At 39.2% G+C, this 19,713-nt stretch overlaps 1 protein-coding gene across 24 annotated transcripts in view; it reads right to left on the reverse strand.

The window, feature by feature from the left end:
• Window positions 1-19,713, reverse strand: part of TENM3 (teneurin transmembrane protein 3) — a 1,240,854-nt gene that overhangs the window by 600,168 nt on the left and 620,973 nt on the right. For all 24 annotated transcript variants that reach the window (XM_083755214.1, XM_083755180.1, XM_083755191.1 and 21 more), the window contains exon 5: window positions 15,758-15,916. The gene's annotated coding sequence lies outside the window, so the exon portion shown is untranslated. The remainder of the gene's footprint in view (window positions 1-15,757; window positions 15,917-19,713) is intronic.

Consider the following 19,713-nt stretch of genomic DNA (forward strand, 5'->3'; position numbering starts at 1 on the left):
AACTACGCAGCACAACCATATACATAAAAGGAGAAATTTCCTCTTTTCAGGGCAGAGCTACATATAAGCACTTCTTTCATTTGGTAAAGCAATGTCTGTATCTTTTTGCCTAGCAGAGTAATAACAGAGATAGGATTTTTAATGGATGGAAAAATCAGTCTATTTCATGTCATCTTTACATCTGATCACTCATAAATCTGATTCTACCTTAAAATGCATTTAAACAGTGGCAAAATTATGGTTTATTTCTCCTAGGTAAAAGACCCAGTTTGGCACACACACAGGCTGGGAGCCTCAATGACTCCCCTCTGGAGGCTTCACACAGGGCAAAAACTTGGCTAGCACCCCCCATATAGCTATGGCTCTGATTTAAATATAGATAACATAAATGTAGAAATTCATATTTTAAAATCAAAATGTTCATTTCCAAGCACATTTTGTGCTGAGAACTGCGTGGGAACATTCAGCAAGTGCAAAAGCCAGTGGATACTAAATCCTAATCTACACATTAATCCAGAAGGTGTAGATCAGTCGGTTCATAACAGAATTCCGAAGGATCAAATTAATTCAGCATCCCTAGATTTCCAGCAGAAACAATATTGTGTGAGAGAGGAGTTAAGATGGCTTTTTATTGTGGCTAGTATTGTGCTTCAGATTGAAACCCCAGTGGCTGCACTGCATGGGAAAATGATAATGTGCCATTCCACACTGTGTGCTTACATTGCAACGACACTTACAAGAAGCTGAAACAATTTGGGAGATACAAGGATTGTGTGGCTGTGTATAGTCATTACAATGCAGATCTTGCAGACTGAAGGCATAAAAGGATTTGCACTGACCTTCAGAGAGTGTGTTGTATGCAGACCCAGCTTAAGTAACAGCCAGATGCATGTAATTTACAGAACAATCCTAACAATACCATTTTCAGGGTGGTGCTCAATTGCATCTCGACCACCATCCATCAGCACAAAGGGTGGCTCCTTTGTGGCAGAGGCTCTAGCTCCACCCAAATTACCTTTGTCCTCCTGCTAGCCAAGGCCAGCTGAAAACCCCTACATGGGGTATTTGGTGTGGTGCTAGTGGCTTTTGACTTGTTGGATCTCTGCATTTCCCAAAGGGCCTAACTCTTGGGCCCCTCAGTTAAACCAGCCTGATATAGGTGTGGTGAAAACAGGAAAAAATGTCCATTCCTGTATCTTCCAATCTGGCTGGGATAGGTCAGCAGAACTTTGAATGATGCAGAGGATGCCGAGTCCCATGCCTCTACAGCCCCTTTAAAAAAATACTCTGCTATACACTACTGGAGGTGGAATGATAGCAGCTGCTGGCATCAGACTTGCCCTCTGATGAGTCACTGTTAAAAAAAAAAAAAGAACTATATGTTGTGCCTCATGCTGATTCCTAGTGAAATAATACTCTTTTCTCCTTCAAACCCTGGTAATCATGTTATGAAGCCAATCTTAATTCAAAAGCATGGCACTATGACAGGAAAGAATATATGTGCAATAAATGCATTTATTACGCTAATGCCAAAACAGGGAATTGACTTAACATCAGTCAAGAATTTGGATCACGGCAAAAAAATATGAATTTATTTAAGGCTAATTATGAGAGGATATGGAAAGAAATTAAGAAAGACATGGAAATTTGGAGCAGATTAAATTTGCCATTATGGGGAATAAGCTCTACTATAAAAATGAATGTGTTACCCAAAATGTTATTCCTGTTTTAAATGATCCCCATTATAGGGGGACAGGATGCATTAAACATTGGCAGAAGGAGCTATCTAAATTTATCTGGCAAGGTAAGAAACCCCAAATTAGATATAAACTTCTAATGGATATAAAGGAAAAAGGGGGCTTCGCTTTGCCAAACCTAAAGCTTTATTACGAGGCATCATGTTTGTGTTGGTTAAAAGAATTGATGACCCTGAAAAATACGGATATATTGGCTATAGAAGGATGGGATAACAGATTATGGAAGGCACACATATTTGGGTTACAATAAAGTGAAAGTACATAGGGGGTTCCTAAATCGTATAATTTGGAAATCCTGATACACAGTATGGGGCAGATATAGAAATTTGTTGGAACCAAAGACACCTGGGTGGTTGTCACCGCTAGAGGCCTTCTTGATAAAGAAAAGAAATAGAATAAAATTGGGCAACTTATAAAGAAATCCTGTTTGAAGAACATAATCATCTTAAATTTTAAAAATTTGAAGAGATAAGACATTGTGTATGGATTGGCTACTACAGTATCATCAACTGAATGATGTGTTTAAACTAGACAGAAAAATTGGGTTTGAAAAAGAGATGTCGAAATTGGAAAAAGAATTAATATAAAATAAAATAAAAATTATCAAAAACTTAGATATTATTGTTGGATTGGGAACTAAAGGATGAAGTTATTAAAGATGTGATGGTTAAATGGGCAAAGGACTTTGGGTATTCAAACTAGATGGAAGATTGGGAAAGATTGTGGCAAAAAGATAAAAAATTTATGGCCTGCTATATATTAAAAGAAAAATTTCTGAAAATGCTATATAGGTGGTATATGACCCCCCAGCAAGCTGACAGGAAAAAATATATGAATTCAGAACATCTAGTTTATGTATTTGGGGTATAAGGTAGCTCAGGTGGCCTGCCAAAATTGTGGTGTTGTTGATATGCAGCCAGGAAGAATATTATTGGTTCCCTTCTATGTGTGGCATTAATAATAAAGCAAAATAGACAAACATCCAATTCTTCTGCATAGACCGTTTTAAATAACCTCTTACAACTCACCGCACAAGGTAATTGATATGAATCTTAGGAAATAAATGTAACATCTGACTTTATCATTGACTCTTTGATTTCATCACTGAAGAAGTCTTACATTTCCATAGTGTGAGTGGCAGCAGGAAATGGTTTTCAAATTCTTCTTGGCAGATGGAATAAAACCTGCCCAGTTATTAAATTAACATGTAACTATTTTTAGATTCCATATCCAAATCCTTTCCTTTCTTCTTTTGTGAGAAGATAGGTCACTGCAAATCAAATCTTAAACGCATTCCTATTTCGGAATGAAAGCATATACTACACACACTTTATCACCCATTGTGTTCCATAACTTAATTTAATGGGGTGTTTTCCTGGTCATCATACAAACTCTATGACCAAGAGTGGAATCCCAGCATTATTGGCCTCAATAATGAAGCAACAAGGTAAGAACGGAGTTAGGTAGCAGGGCAAATTGGGCAGCAGGGAAAGGCCAGGCCAGATTATGCCCTCCTTGCTTCTGACCTAACATATCCCAAACTTCAAAGTAAATTATCAACAACCAACAATAACAGGGATGCAGGTAGAAATCCAGCAGGGGTGTGCAGGATGTCCAGTATGTTGTACAGAGTTGCACATGTACAGCTTCCTGCCTTTTGAACACTAGCTGTATGCTCTTCAGGGAACACAATTTCTTTCCTTGAGGCTAAGGTAACTGACTTGGTGAAGCTGAGAGAGGCAGGTAGATTGGTGGATGAAACCTTCAGGGATGTAGTAGCAGCTTTCCACTGCCAAGGTGGCATCTCCTCTGCTCTTATAGTGTGTCTTCGGGGAAGGATGGTAACAATCAGAAGAAGAAGGAAATAATCCTTTAGATGGAACCAATTATTTTTGGGATGAGCAGCTATGCTATTTGGGGGTGGAGGGCTTATTGTAGTAGATAATTCAGTCATTAGGCACACTGATAGGTGAGTTTGTGAAATGCATGCTGACTGCATCATGACCTGCCTGCCTTGTATGAAAGCTACAGATATCATGTGACATCTAGAAAACCTGACAGACAGAGCTGGGTAGGAGTAAGTGGTCATGAATAAATCAGTGGTTATGATGCCCTGCCCTGCCCTACTGTCCTGGAAGAAAGAGTTGGGTTGCTAAATAAGAGGCTGAAAGCCAGGATGTTCAATGTAGTTTTGCCTGTACAGAACCAGCCTGACATGAATGGATCAGACAGTGGTGTCAGGAAGAGTTATTTGGATTTACTGGTACTGGGGAATGTTTTGCAACAAGACAGGCCTGTGCAAAAAAAGCAGGCTCCACTTGAACCAGAATGGAAGCAGGCTGTTGAGATAAAAAAAGAGAGAGAGCAGCTTTTAGGCTTATTGCTGGAGAAAAGCCAACAGGAGCTGAGGAGGGTCCAGTTTTGGATATATAATGTTAGGATATATTGCGAAAATGTTTTTGCTTGTCCAAATGGAAGAGGAGGAGAATAAAGAAAGTACAGGGGCATATGATAACAATTCAAAGTAGCCCAAGTCCCATAGTGTACAATCCACGTGCCAGAGACCTCTGGAGGGAGATATTATAGGTGATGGTGATGGTGGTGGCACTGTAGAGCTTGGTTTCAAAGCAGAGCATAAATATAGTGGGCATAATGGAACCTTGAATGGAGGGACCTAGTGAGACACTATTATCTCTAAAAATAGGAATGACAGGGAAGCGTGTGTGGTAAGTGGTGTCACGCTGCATGTCAAAGAGAGCATATCAGTCAACAAGTGAGAACCCCACAAAGGAGCAGACTCCTTCACAGAATTGTGGATGCCAGATGGTGATACCAGCCCACCCTCCAAAGAGTGACCTTGAGATGAAGAATGAAATCAAAGTGGGATCCAATGCAGGAAATGTGATAATAGGTTAGTTCATAACAAAAAAGGTAAAATGTCTAGATATCCTAAATGATTGCGTGTAAATGAAAAAAGGTTGGTGTGCACCATACATGACAGGTGGGGTGGGGTGGGGGAAGAGAAGCTGCTTTGGGGTTGTCAGTCCTATCTGAGTAGAAGGAGACAAAACTATATCAACGCAAAACTTTTTTCAAAATGATTGCCTCCATTTGAAGTTTTACTGTCTTCAGGGCTCTGTAGCAGATAAAACCAGTAGGAACATTCTCTTTCCTGCTGTTCAGTTCTTTCCCCATTGACATCCCCTTTGATGCTGCTAGAAAGAGAGATTTTTAAAATGCAGGTTTTTAAAACAAGTTACTTTCTTTGTGACCTGAGATGAATTTTAAGGGCTTTACAAATGAGAGGCCTTCAAAGAGGTGTATGGGTGAACAATGAACCACATAGTTTCAGTGAAAAATATAACCTATATAAATATTTCTTTACATTCTTATTTGAAAAAGATTTTTAAAAAAACATTTTTTATAATTGCAATATTGCATTTAGATTACCGAGCAATAATTTATGCCACCCGCACTGAATGGCACTTGGCCTTTGGCCTCTTGCCTAACAATACCCTGAATAAAAAAAATTCCTTCCAGTAGCACCTTAAAGACCAACTAAGTCAGTTCTTGGTATGAGCTTTCGTGTGCATGCACACTTCTTCAGATACACTGAAACAGAAGTTTCCAGACCCTTCTATATAGTGAGAAGTTGGGGAGGGGTATTACTCAGAAGGGTGGTGGGAATGGGTGATTGGCAGATAGCTGTGATGAGCCTGTTGATGACTCTTAACGACTGCAATACCCTGAATAAAAATGATTAGATTGTAATTCACACCTGTCATGTCTTATTGCTTAATTAAAGCAACCCCCTTATTAACATGACAAGCAATTGGACAGTTACCATAATAGATTGTTATCTGACTGGACATATTTTACCTTTGCAGCCTATTCTTCCTTTGGGTACACATGTTGTTCACTTGTGTGAAGAAAACCCAAGCTGCTTCCTGGCCTATAATCTGCACATCATGTACTTCAAGCAGTCTTCAAAATTCCTTTGAAATTAATGAGTGTTACTCAGCAACTACCCTGAAGTACACATGAGCTGTGGTTTAGTTTTACAGTACAAATCAAAACACTACTCAAAATTCCCTCATTTGAACAGCCACCATTGGGAAGCATTGTTTGAGTTGAAGTAAGGTAATCTGAAAAGCAATGACAAACCTAGACAGCATCTTAAAAAGCAGAGACATCACCTTGCCAACAAAGGTCCGTATAGTTAAAGCTATGGTTTTCCCAGTAGTGATGTATGGAAGGGAGAGCTGGACCATAAAGAAGGCTGATCGCCAAAGAATTGATGCTTTTGAATTATGGTGCTGGAGGAGACTCTTGAGAGTCCCCTGGACTGCAAGAAGATCAAACCTATCCATTCTGAAGGAAATCAGCCCTGAGTGCTCACAGGAAGGACAGGTCCTGAAGCTGAGGCTCCAATACTTTGGCCACCTCATGAGAAGAGAAGACTCCCTGGAAAAGACCCTGATGTTGGGAAAGATGGAGGGCACAAGGAGAAGGGGACGACAGAGGATGAGATGGTTGGATAGCGTTCTCGAAGCTACCAGCATGAGTTTGACCAAACTGCGGGAGGCAGTGGAAGACAGGAGTGCCTGGCGTGCTCTGGTCCATGGGGTCACGAAGAGTCGGACATGATTAAACGACTAAACAACAATAACAATCTGAAAGCATGGGTGTTTTATGTGTGGTCGATCTTACATATATATGTTTTGCAATTGGGATTTCGCCTGAAGTTTAAAATTCAGTGTGTTGCCAACAGTTAGTTAATAGCCCTTCATTTGATAAATGAGGAGTACAACAGATCCTGGTCAAAAACCATGGTGTGTAAGGCCTCCTCAATAGGTCTTTCACCATCTTTTCTTTCCCACCTGGGGTATGATACTGGCCTCAAAACTCTGAAACAGATGTTATGGGATACTGCCTTTAGTGATTATGATCTTGCTCACATGTGACCTGTGGCCCATCTGTGTCAGGAATCCATTACCTACAAGGTTTCTGTTATCACCCTACCTTAAGAATTTGACCATATCTAGCTATTGTCATCTGTTTTCTAAAACCAGATTAAATGTTTTACCATCTGAAGTGCTGAGGGGAAGATTGGCTGGTGTCCCATATCAAGATAGGCTATGCCCATGTTCCCAGGATGTTGAATGTATGAAACAAATTTTATTACACTGTTGTCTGTATAATCAGGTTGGGCAGCATCTAATCAATCCAATATTAACAGAATAACCTGGAATTGCTGATACTTTTCATATCAAGGTTCTCACTGAGGATAAGATTGATACTATTACATTGGCTATAGCGAGATTCTTCTCAGAGGCAGTAAAAATCAGAAATCAGTAGGCACAGACTAAAAGCTCCCCTGCTGGCTAGCAAGGCCAAACTTACACCTTAATAACTGTTAATATAGTCTATTATTGTACTGTGTATTTTGGGTCTATGGACCACAATAAAGCTGTGTGTGTGTTAATAGCTGTAGAAAAAAGGAACCATAACTTTATATATGGTTCCCCTATAGCTTGCATTTTTATGGACTTTTAGGCATTTAAAAGTTAGCTGAAACCTGTAATGCCAGAGAAAGACTGAACCCCCAACACCACTGGCTGACAGGATTTTGACATCATAACTTAATTTCCCCATTTTTAAAATCTATTTTCAGGTTATTTCATTTGATTTTTCACTCAGTTTTTTTTGCCTTTATTGACAGCTCCGTAATAAGAACTCCATATGCTGCTAGGGTATTCATGGGGGAAAACCTGAAGTCTTTTAGATGACGGAAAGGTGATTGCCCTTTGAACTGGTACTGGTTTCAAACTGGACTTTCAGTGTCTCTTCCTCCTGACTTTGCTGATCTATCTGCCATCACTTTTTTGCAGGCCTCAAAATTATTTGACACAGCAGGTGTCTTGTGGATAAGAACACTGTGGTCCTTATTTAGGTGGGAAATTGGAGTGGAGGCTCTGGGGGATGTTCTGTTCTCCCCACCTCCAACGTCAGTGACCCTGGAAAGAGGTTGGAGTGCTAGAAAGCAGAAGGCAGGTTACATCATTCAGAGAGATGGAATACTAGATTTGAATGAAAGGAAAAGTGATGGAAGATTGTGATGTGATGTCAGGATTGTTTCCAATGTTGCAAGGCAAATGTATACTATGGAAATTTGAAAAGTCCTACTGAGGCAAAAAAATCTGAAGTCATTTCAAAGGCAGCTTTTCTTTTCTTTTCCTTTCTTTTTAAAAACAGGGTTTCAATTCTTTGAAGCTTTTCATACATCTCTATATAATTCTTTTCTTGATCTTATAAGCATTGGCTGGCACCATGCTCTGGTGTTTAAGCGAATCACAACATGTCTGTGACATGATTCACTGTTTGCAGAACTATGCTCTGCGTCTTTATGAGACATTGTAGTAGGTGTGGTGAATTCCACTTAGGGTCTGGTCTGACATGTGCTGTATCTCCTTTTTGCGTCAGGCCAATTCAGGCAGAGATTTCCCTTTTGCTTTCTCAGAAATAACAAGGGTCAGTTACAGTCTTAGGCTGACATACCAGGCATCACTATAGTGATCCATTTGTTTTGTGATATACACAGTTGTTCTCACACAGAACAACTTTGGTCACAGAAAGTCAATTCATATGATGAATGAAAGCACCCTAAAAAATTACAGTGAAGGAACAAAATTTCACCAAAGTTAAACATATCAGAAAAGGTGCTACTGGACAATTTTTTTATGTCAGAAAAATAATTATGAAAGTAAAAGTGTTCTTATAGTTCACTATATATTGTTGCACACCACCCCAATCTCTGAGCAGTGCAATATTCCAGGGGTTCTGGGCGCTTACCTGGGGTTCAGTTTCCTAAGAATGAGGGACAGCAGAGACTATGGTGTCCCTATGACATATGATTTATTTACACATACAGTGGTACATCGGGTTACATATGCTTCAGGTTACAGACTCCGCTAACCCGCTTAACCCTCAGGTTAAGAACTTTGCTTCAGGATGAGAACAGAAATTGTGTTCCTGCGGTGTGGTGACAGCAGGAGGCCCCATTAGCTAAAGTGGTGCTTCAGGTTAAGAACAGTTTCAGGTTAAGAACGGACCTCCGGAACGAATTAAGTACTTAACCCGAGGTACCACTGTATATACAACATGAGCCTATGATGGAGGGCCTCACAGGATTAACACCCCTGATGGCTGAAAGATACCATTCCAGGCAATTCTGAATTACCTGGGTTCCTTGGACTCCCATTTGTCCCCTTCAGGGTCACAGGAGCAGAGGAGACTGTGAGGCAGGCAGAAGCTTCATGGCCACTGACAAAGTGTACATGAGAGGCTACATGGGAGGAGGAGGAATTAAATGTAAGTATCTGCCCAGATCAAGACCTGGCAGAGAGCCAGGAAGGGCTATAGTCTCCAGCTGTCAGTCCAAGCTGTTTCACTGCTGAAGGAACAGATCCCTTGGCCACCCAAGCTCCAATAGCAAAGCCTGGATAAAACAAGAAAACAGAACATGGTCCCATAATCCTAGGTGTACTGGGGTACAATGTCTTAACTTGTTGTTGTTGTTTAGTCGTTTAGTCATGTCCGACTCTTCGTGACCCCATGGACCACAGCACGCCAGGCTTAACTAGCGGTGAATAAAATACTGTCTGAATATATTCATTGGCACTCTGTTTTTATTGCTTCACATGGGCAAGCATTCAGCCCTGGCATTTAAAACTAAATTCAAAACTGAAATCTGGAAAGTTGTGACTCAGGTTGGCTCTCTATGCACTTTTGATGAAATTTCTGATCTAATTGGCACATTCAGGTTGTCATATCTCACTGTCGGCCCAGCTCTCCAGTTTCATAAAATACTTGCATTGCTATTAGTGTAAATACTTTAGTTGCTTATTTTGAAAGAGTAAGAATTATCTACCTAGATGGACAGATTATGTTTTTTGTAGCTCAACTACAAAATATTATTTATGAATTAATGCAATATGCTTTAACTACAGGCAACAACATCTGAGTTTAAAGCTAAACTAGCTGCCAACATAATGAGCATATGCTTAATTTTCCTACTAATAAATAATTCCACAAGACACAGAGTCTAATGAATCTCACAGACTAGGTAATTGTCATTTCATAGGGGTAAAAATAAAGGCTCTCAGGAAATGCAAAAACAAAACTGGATCATTTCAGAGTATGACAAAATAATACAGAAATAAACGCAAACAAAAAATTAATAGAACACAAATGAGTGATAACCATTTGGTGTTGCAAATATTCAAATAGCTTCTGTGTTATATATTAGTTAATGGAAATAGGTTTTAGAGTAGAAATAATACGAATTTTCTTTCTTTAGCTGAAAATATCCTTGCTTTTTTAGAAATACATACATATACAAAACATAAACAGCGGGCATAGAGCAACATCTTATTCTTCTAACTTCAAATATGTTATACCTTTATAAATCTTGTATAGATGCAGGTGAACATTGAATATCAATATGTAGGCCATGTTGGTCTGCAAGACCAAACTGCACGGTTTTGATCAAATGGTCTATGACAAAAGGGGCTGCTGTGTACCAAAACTTGATAGTTTCTAGTTGCAATCACTAGAATGCCGGTAAGGAACGTAAAACATTAAAAAAACAAACTGCCCACCAGCTGTGAATAACGACACAGGCACAGTGATTTTGACAGATTAGGTCAGAACAAATCTGTCATCGGTGAAAATATTCACTCTGCCTAGCCATGACAGATGCCAAACTTTGCAATCTTCTTCACAGGCTGTACATCTGATTCTACTTTGCTTGATGCTTCAGGTACAATGCAGCTGGAGAGACAAATATGTGTGAAGTGACATTTACCTGGCTGCCATGACATTGTATAATGATTTTCTTGCCCTCCAGTGACAATATTGCAGAACTAACTGTGATTATCTATGTGAGGGATGGGGAACCTCAGACCTGGGGGCTGAATGCCATCCTCCATGACTGTGTATCCTGCCCTCTGGAATCTTCTCAGGCCACACTCACTTTCCCCAGTTCATCTCTCTCACTCATTCTGCTTTGCACCCTCAAATACTTTGCTTGGCTGCAGTGTGTCAGTTAACTGTGATAATGCATCTTGTTTGCCTGGATACAGGGCAGAAAGATGTACTGGTTCTATAGTAGTAGTAGTAGTAGTAGTAGTAGTAGTAATTTATTTATACCCTGCCCTATAGAAACTGCTGACACTTGTGTGGCTGGAATAATAGCCAACTGTACAAAAGTAAAAGTCACATTCAAAACTCTGCCTCCTTTTGCCTGCATATCCTCACCCAGTTTTGCTCTGGCTCCATTTACCATTAGCATGCACTGTACGAAACTTTCTGTTTCATTGTGGCTCTTGTGTTTACATTTTACCTATCTGAAAAGTGATGCCACCGTTTAATTCTAAAAATCATTGTTGTTAGGAAAAATAAGAAAATGTTTTCTTAGCCTTTTAATGTATATTATATAATTTAGCAGAGCAGCTTGTAAAATTCTGAAGGCTGAAAAAATTCTGAGAATCTTGTTAATGAATTATGAATTCATCTATAAATTGAACTGAAAAAGGATTAATTCCATTTTGGAGAGGGTGAAATATAACTAATTTCTTTTTTAAATGATCCCTCTAAATACCGCTCCCTATGCACAGAAGTATGTTCATATGCTTTTTTTTTAACACATTGACTTATGGTGTTAATTTACCTGCATTAAATGGTCTGAGAAAGTGCCCAAATTCATTAGTGAGTATGAAGACAGAGCAAAAGGTAATGATAATGTCAGACTAATTAATTCAGAGTAAAATAATGTGAGGTTGTCAACAACCCTTTAGAGAGTAGACGGTCAAAACATGGATACACTAGAAGAGAGCACTAACTGGGTAGAACCTCGTCACCTCCAAATATTATAATTTCCAGCATTATATGTAGTTTATCACTGAATCAAGTGAGATAGCACTGCATTGATTTGACATTTGGAGGATTACATTTATGCTGAGAAGGCTCACAACTATTGTCATATTAATGGCTGCATAAATGCTAAACAATTATATGCTGCCACGGGAGTTTTGAGAATGCATGTGCTGCAGTGCCAGCTTATGGGAATTTGGCACAATGTTACAATTCCAACTCTCCACCTGAGAATAGTACCAATTTCTGTATAACCACAGATTCCCTAAACGAGGGCATATGCACTGGGAAATCATTTAGAACTTGCTTGATATATAGCCAACAAAACAAATAACTGGCTTTTTCAGCCTCTGGACATTAAAATCTTTCTTATCAAACTAGAAGCAAACAATGATGCTTCTTTCTGATCTGGATATAGGTAAACCTCATACCCATAATCTTTTCACAGATACTAGTGTACTTTTAACACACTGTTGCCTCACCAAGATCCAATATTACAAACTTATGAAGTCTCATCTCTGTCTGCTATGCTGCTTCTTTAACAGTGGCTTCATCACAGCCCATTTCTGATCATTGCAGATTACACTGCTGAAAAAGGCACAACCATAGAGGCCAACTGGAAAGTTGGCAAGCCAAGCTGTAGGTTTTAATCTTCTTTTGTAAAGGGTGTTGTGCTCTGGTTTCTGAAAGAGGATATATTAGTAAACTGCCCATAGTAATTCATTTTAATTGTCAGTTTGCTTAACATAGTGAAAAGAAAGCTGGTGAATCCTAATTTTTTATTCAAAACTGGTCTTTAAGAGGCAAAACAGGTACAAAGATTTATCAGTGACAGCTTCCAGAACTACCTCTGATAAATAGGAACACTCATATGGTATGAATTCTCAGTTAATCTGTATACTTGCATTTTTCAGATTCCTAAAGATTTCTCTTGAAGGAAACATCATATTTGTATCCTTCAAGTGTTGGTCCCACAGTTCTCTTGATGTGCATTAAAAAAAAATCATTTGGCAAAGCATAGATTCTCTTAACTAAAATACTTCCTTCGTGTGCTTGTTCAAAGCTGCCAGCACAGAAAAGCATCAAGCCCAGAGTCCTACTAACCAAAATAAATGTTCTCTTAAATAACAAACAGCAACATTTCCTTAACTAATTTACAGGGGCAAAGGAGCTCAAATCTCACTGTGAAGGTAGTGTGATGTCGCTATGGGGCTATGAGTTATAGGGGGGGGGGGTAATTCTTCATTACTGCTAATGGGGACTCCTCTCCCCAAGGCTCATATCAGGGTTGTGTACTGAAGATACTCACTCCTATCTCAGCGCGGGGAGTGAAGCAATAAGCCTCTCCATACCACATGCATTCACAGTGATACACGTTTCCCTGCACGCTAATGAAAGATAAGTTACGTAGGAACAAAGTCTTCTTGCCTTCTCCCTCCCATTTAAGGTCTGGCTTGCCATCTCTTTCATCAGAGCTAGGTTTCTCAAGCATCACTTCAGATCAGATTTTCCAAACTACGTACATTCTTCCCCCAGGCCAGATTAGGAAAATGATTCCCCCACCCACACTCTCAAAATTTTCTGATATGAGCTGAACCATTCAGTCCTGTCTTGGTTGCAGAATCTGGGGTGCATAGTTATTTTTAATGTGAAAGAGTGTGAGTCAGGCAGGAAAGCGCAAGCCAAATATATGAATTAGAGCTCAATTCAATATTCAATTATTGTTAGTGTCTTCTATAGGATTTCAAAGGGATAAATATTCTGCCCTCCCCTCCCCTGCACTGAACACATCACACTTAAATTCTTCCCTTCTGGTACCTCTAAAAAAAAGACCCCAATTTTTGTAATTTATCAAGAACAAGAAACATTCTAGGAAATCACAATCTCATCAGTGGAATGCTATAAGGACAGAAGTTCAAAGTGCCAAACTGGCACTGAAATTCTACCAGTTAGACATGCTTATCACTGAGAATGTAACATAAGGCACTGGGAAAATTTTTAGTGAATGAAAAGAAATGTCAAAACAGAGGAAAGCAAACACCGCTTTTAAGATGATCTTAAGTTATTTAGACAAAAGCACAAAACTGGACAAAAGCCATTTTCCCAGACCAAACAGATTATCTTTATAGCTGGAGCTGTTGCTTAAGCCACAGAGAAAGTTTTAAGTAGGCATGTTTTGGATTCCATCCATTTTCATTCTTGATTGCTTCCAGCACTCACCAAACTCCTTTTACAAATTTTCTTTTCTACCAAGTATTGCCTTGATACAACACAGCTCGCTCTATCATATCTTTTAAACTACTGTGTTCCAGCTGGTATAATGATTTCATCCTCACTGCATTGCACCACAGTCTTAATCTTATGTCTAGTTAAATTTAATGAATGCCACCCAAACATTCTTTAAACAACATTTACAACAAGAAGATCAAAGTGCACTATAAAACTGGACAGTTGGTCCAAAACGAAAAGGGAGAATATTATGCAAATACACTTTATAGACATTTCAAGCAATTCATCCTTAGGTATTTTTTGAATTATTCATCAGAAACAGACTAAATATTTCGCAGATTTAGACAAACTTATCTAGCCAAAAAAGAAGATGTTAGAGAGCTAGAAACATATGTGGCACTGCCAAACACATGGGGAATAGTTTAGTGCCAAGAAGCCCCACATGCCACAGAGCTTCTCCTACAAACGTATCATCTGGCTGTAGAATCTCACACCATAATGGATTCCCAATTAAGCCTGCACACCTCAGGGTTATACTGCAGGCAGTGTTTCTACCCAGGAAAGACTACACTGCTCTTGGGCTCCAACTGGATGAGCATGTGAGGGGACAGTACTTGGGAGTTGCCTAGCAATTGCATCATATCCACTCTTTCCTATACTTCCGGCATCTTGCTTAGCGTGCTCATCTGGCAATTTCAAGAACGAAAATCATCTTCTCCCTTTTGCTCTGAAGAATTTGTCTTTTGTACGGTAAATTATCCTGAGAGTCTTGAATAGACTTTGGCCACATAAGTACTGCTCTTGTCTGTGGCCATGAGGCAGATACCAAATAACAACCAGGCCAAAACAGAGCAAGAGCCGAGGGGGCCTACTCAGAATTCCCTTGGGAGAGGCAAAGGGACCCTTTGGTAAAGATTATTGAAAGTGTGTGTGTGTGTGTGTGTTTTGAAATGGGACCTATATTTTCGACTTGACCAGGGCCTATTACCACCTTTGCACAGCCATGATAACACCAGCTATTACATGACCAAAATGATCTATGTCATATGACCTCCATACCACCTAGATAATTTTATGAGGTGATTAATAAATATTATAATTATAATAATAATAATAATAACAACAACAACAACAATAATGCTGTTTTGTAAATCATCCAGGTGGGATATGCAGGCATGTGAAAGTGACACTCTGCAGGGTCTAATGAGGTAGCAATTTGTTATTGCACCAATAGTACCCCACATTTCTGCCATTTTGGGGGGTTCACATAGCTGGATGCTAAGCTTACCACTGTTCTTCAAATGTGTCCTTACACACCAAGTTGCAAAAGATGATCTACATCCAGCAAGCACTCTAAGTTATGTCAGTGAATGTATGAACATAACTCTTTGGGCCCGAAAGAAAAGTACTTTTAAATATATATCTAGACTCATTTAATCTGTGTCGTTTTGGGTGATTTCAGCAGGACCTTTGAGGCAAATGACATGGCCTCTAAACTCTGACAGAGATTATCTGTAGTTAAGACCAATTTTTATCCCCACCTAGTTAGATAAAGAAATGATTCAATACAATTTAAAATCAACTAGTGTTGCCAAGTGATTATTTGTATAATGTCACTGATTTGTAACATTTTGCTGCCAGCAGTCGTGATATGTGTGGTGAGTAAGTGGCTGTATTAAGATGCTAATATTTTTAAATAAAAAGTAAAGTGAAGAGAAAGTGAAGATAAAATCTGTCTTCTGTAGAAACATATGTTCAGTAATCTGGAAATATTTCCCCCCAAAGGGAAAGCACACAGGCATGCTGAAGTAACTTTTTATGCTGGTCTGCTCACTTACCTCCTCTGTTGAGTCAGTTGTGGAAAGATTGCGTAGATGCAAAGCTCAATTAGTGTAATTTATGTATCCTTGGATGTCAATCACTGCTGTTGAGAGGTGGGACTCGCAGGGACCCTGTGCATTAATTAAGAGCTCATCTCTGCAGAGTTCTCTTTCCACCTAAGGACGAAAAAGTAGGTTTTAATTAGATTCGAAAAGACAGCATGTCACAAGCAAAATAATAAAATTATTTAGCTGAAACTTCAATAAGGATGAGAAAGAAAACATTATTAACACAAATACCATGTTAATGCAATGAATCTCCTGCTCATATTCAAGTGCAATAGCTAAAGAAGTAGTTTCTTCATATGAAGTTAATTTTGCCTGAAAGCATTTGTGTCTAAGTTCTATAGTAGTACTCATGTTTTCACTGGCTAGCCTAGATGCCAGCTTTATTATTGGGCCCCTGCCTAATTATTGATGCTAAGCTGATGCTGATTGAGTGCAATTACACTGCTGTAGTTTGAGGGTATTTCTCTCTGATGGCCAGCTTTTTCTTTCAATGCTACCCTGAGGCTGAATATGCAATGGGCAAAACAATGCAAACTCAGCAAAGGGGAGTGAAGAGACTTACACAACACATCCTTTTCATTGGCTGAGTGATGAACGAAATGTGCAATTGCTGGCTGGCCCTCAAAACTCTGGCACTCAAGAGAGGTTGGAAACTAGCTGGGCTCACCAGTGTCAGCTGCTTCAGAGACGCCTGTCTCTTCGAATGGCCTGTGTGAGGGCTATCAACTATTCTGCTTAGGACTCACATGGGAAATGATAGCTAAATAATTGATTATAACATTTATAAATTGAAGGAGGCAAAACAAATTTTAAAAGCTGGTCCAGACTCTAGAAAATAAACATGTCAGCTAATAGCTCATATGTAGCAAACAAGAGGGGTGGGGGGAGAAATTAAAATGCATTTACATTTGGAAAGAGAGGAACAAATTATTTAGTCACTGGCCAAAACCAAACTAAACCAGGGGCATTAAAAGACCTTAAAAACAAGAAGAGCAGTAAGAGTAAAATTCAGGAATAATAATCTGGTAGTTAGAAGTAAAAGAGGATTTCAGCCCTGAAATATTACAGACAGCTGAGAACAGAAGCCAAAGTACACAGTGTACCCTTTACATGACATAATTAATAATAATTATAAAGGCAGTTGTTTCAGGGAGACATAGCACAATAGGAAGATGCGTCAGAATGTGGAATAGATTAACTAGCTGCCCTAAAATAACAGAATACAAGTTCTTCATTGCCATTGTATTTCACAGTCACACTATTAAAAAGCAAGGATGTTTTGGGAAACATGACCATTGTGTACGTTATAAATTTACTACCTAAAGAGTGTACCAGATATATACCGAATAACAGCTGCAGAGCTGACAGAACAAAATGCAGGTACTCTGTAACAACTCCTTCTACCCCGATAGTAAGGGTCAGGCCGAAAAGTTTGTCCATCCCCAACCTCACTCACAACCCCCACCTTTCCCCAAGTCACTACTAGGGCAACTATGGAACAGGTCTTTCTAAATACATTTTCAGAGATGTGAATGTTTTCTTGGGGACACTTTTATATTATTTATTTATTTCATTAAAATTTATACACTGCTTGATTGTAAAAACCTCAAAGAGGTTAACAAAAGATAAAACAAGAAAGATTTGCAAATTCATTCTAAACTAGATACAGTTGGCTTTGGGAATCTTCAGGGATGGTTCAGAATGAGCTTTCCCAGTATCATCTATCCCTCCCTGTCTCCATTTGAACAGGCATTACTTCCATGTATATAGCTTGGATATCTGCATGAGGTTTAATAGAGTCGTATGTGGCTAAGATCCCTCTGAATACTAGGGGATCTGTGTTTCGCTATTGAGTTTTGGGCATGGAGCTTTTAAGCATGGAACTGCACCTGGAAAGAGAGGGGCAAACAGTAAGTATGGATAAGCCCTGACACACCCACAGTTTGTTATGAGTAGTTAGCATCCGGCACCTGGTTCCCTATTGCAGTTCCGTGTTGTGTTAAAATTAATAAATGTGGTCCAGTTCATCCAACCTTTGTGTCTAGCATCCTTATTTCTATGTGAGGTCACAGAAAGGATGTGGCTATTGGGAATCAGTATCCCAGGTAAGTGAGATAGGAAATGGCACACTGCGTTTAGCTCACTAGCAGTTTATAAGCATAACTCTGGATAAGACCAAATGTCCTGATCAGGAAAGTATCTTAATGTTAGTACATGTCCAGAGTGCTTCAGCTCTGGAAATAAAGGCACAAATTAAATGCAGTTTTTAACAACTGATCTAGTCCTGATCTAGTCACAATTACCAACAAAGAACAAAACCTTGTTTACAGCTATATCTTGATTTGTTCACGATAATCATGCACTGATTAATACAGGTGAATACAGGGGGTTATAGTACAGTTTGAGAAAGCTCTAAATCTCAAAGACTTAAGAGGGCTTCAGATGGTTTCATCCCAGGAGTGGTCACATTCAAAACAGAGAGTGCTTCTGAATAATTAAGGCCAACTGGGGAGAAAAGTCAACCACAGGAGCAGCCTTTCGGAGCCAAATGGAGTTTCTGTAACCTGAAAGATTTAGTAATCCACAGCCTTGTTGTTCCTTACATAGGCAAACAATGTGGTGGAAACATCCAATGATCCTGGTACATAGCAACCAAATGTATGCCTTACTTCCACACTATTTCTTGACTGCAACAAACTCAGTGACACATACCACCACTGGTAACAAAATGGGGCAGGGAAAAACAGAAGGGTAGCTCTCTCTAAAATGTTTTTGTGTACCCAATATCCCTTTCTCTATCGCCTGTGATTTTCTTTACACACAGACACGGTAGGTGGTTTTTATTTCAACGTGGAAAGGTGTGCCAGTGGTTTGTCATTTTAACTTATATTGAGAGCCTTGTTATCTGCAGCTTCCTGCTAGTAATATTTAGCACAATTCATGTCAGTTGTATCCCTTGATTAAGAGTATGACAAGAATGAGAAACACATCAACCTGCAGAACCGACAGAAAATCTTTGTTCTTCTAAACAAAGATATGAATTTTATAACCATTTAAACTGCTGTCATTCCACAGGGGACAATGTCAACGTCGGAACCAAGTTACGAATTACACATTAGCAGCAGGTTGCCTTTTCAGCCCTTCCCTTCATGTTTCCTTCTGAACCCACACTCTGAGTTTTGGCTTTGGAAGCAAGCCAGAAAAACAGAACTAACTTAAACAATAAAATCTCGATGATCTACTGAACTGTAACTGAGATTTGCGACCTGCTTTGAGGCGAATCAAATCCAGCAACAAAACTCCTTACACACGGCTATCAGCAAGTGCCTGGCAGAATGTCAACACAGTGGTACTAAATATTCTAAATGACTCATGCTGGGAACCATTGGACATCATGTGCTGCCATGAAATAATTATAAGAAGTAGATGGATTCATCTCAATGTACTTTTGTCACATGAAAGAAATATGCCTACTAGCCTGATATGTGTCTTGACCACAGAAATTCCTTGTGTGGTACAATAGATATTGTAAATCCTTTCATACAAAAATAAGGAACATTGAGAGATTTGATAAAGCAATGGTTGCCATTCAGAAGTATTTGAATACATGAATGAAACATTTTTTGGGGATGATTACTGTCATGCTCTTCTCATTATATCATTTTACTAGGAATTCTCCTTCTCAGTTTTTTATTGGAGATCACAGTATTCTATTCATTCCTATCTTCCTGAAACTCACTAGCATAGCCTGACACACCTTTAGGAAACATTGCTTTTAATGACATTTAGAAAGAAATGCCACAGTGTGTTGCACTTTTTCATGCAAGACATTTCCACCCTTGGTACTGTGATGGCTTGCCCTGCTCATACATGATTGACTTGGGGCAGTAATGAGCAGTCTGAGC

This window comes from Podarcis gaigeae (genome assembly GCF_964106915.1).
Source record: "Podarcis gaigeae genome assembly, chromosome: 9".
Taxonomy (NCBI): domain Eukaryota; kingdom Metazoa; phylum Chordata; class Lepidosauria; order Squamata; family Lacertidae; genus Podarcis; species Podarcis gaigeae.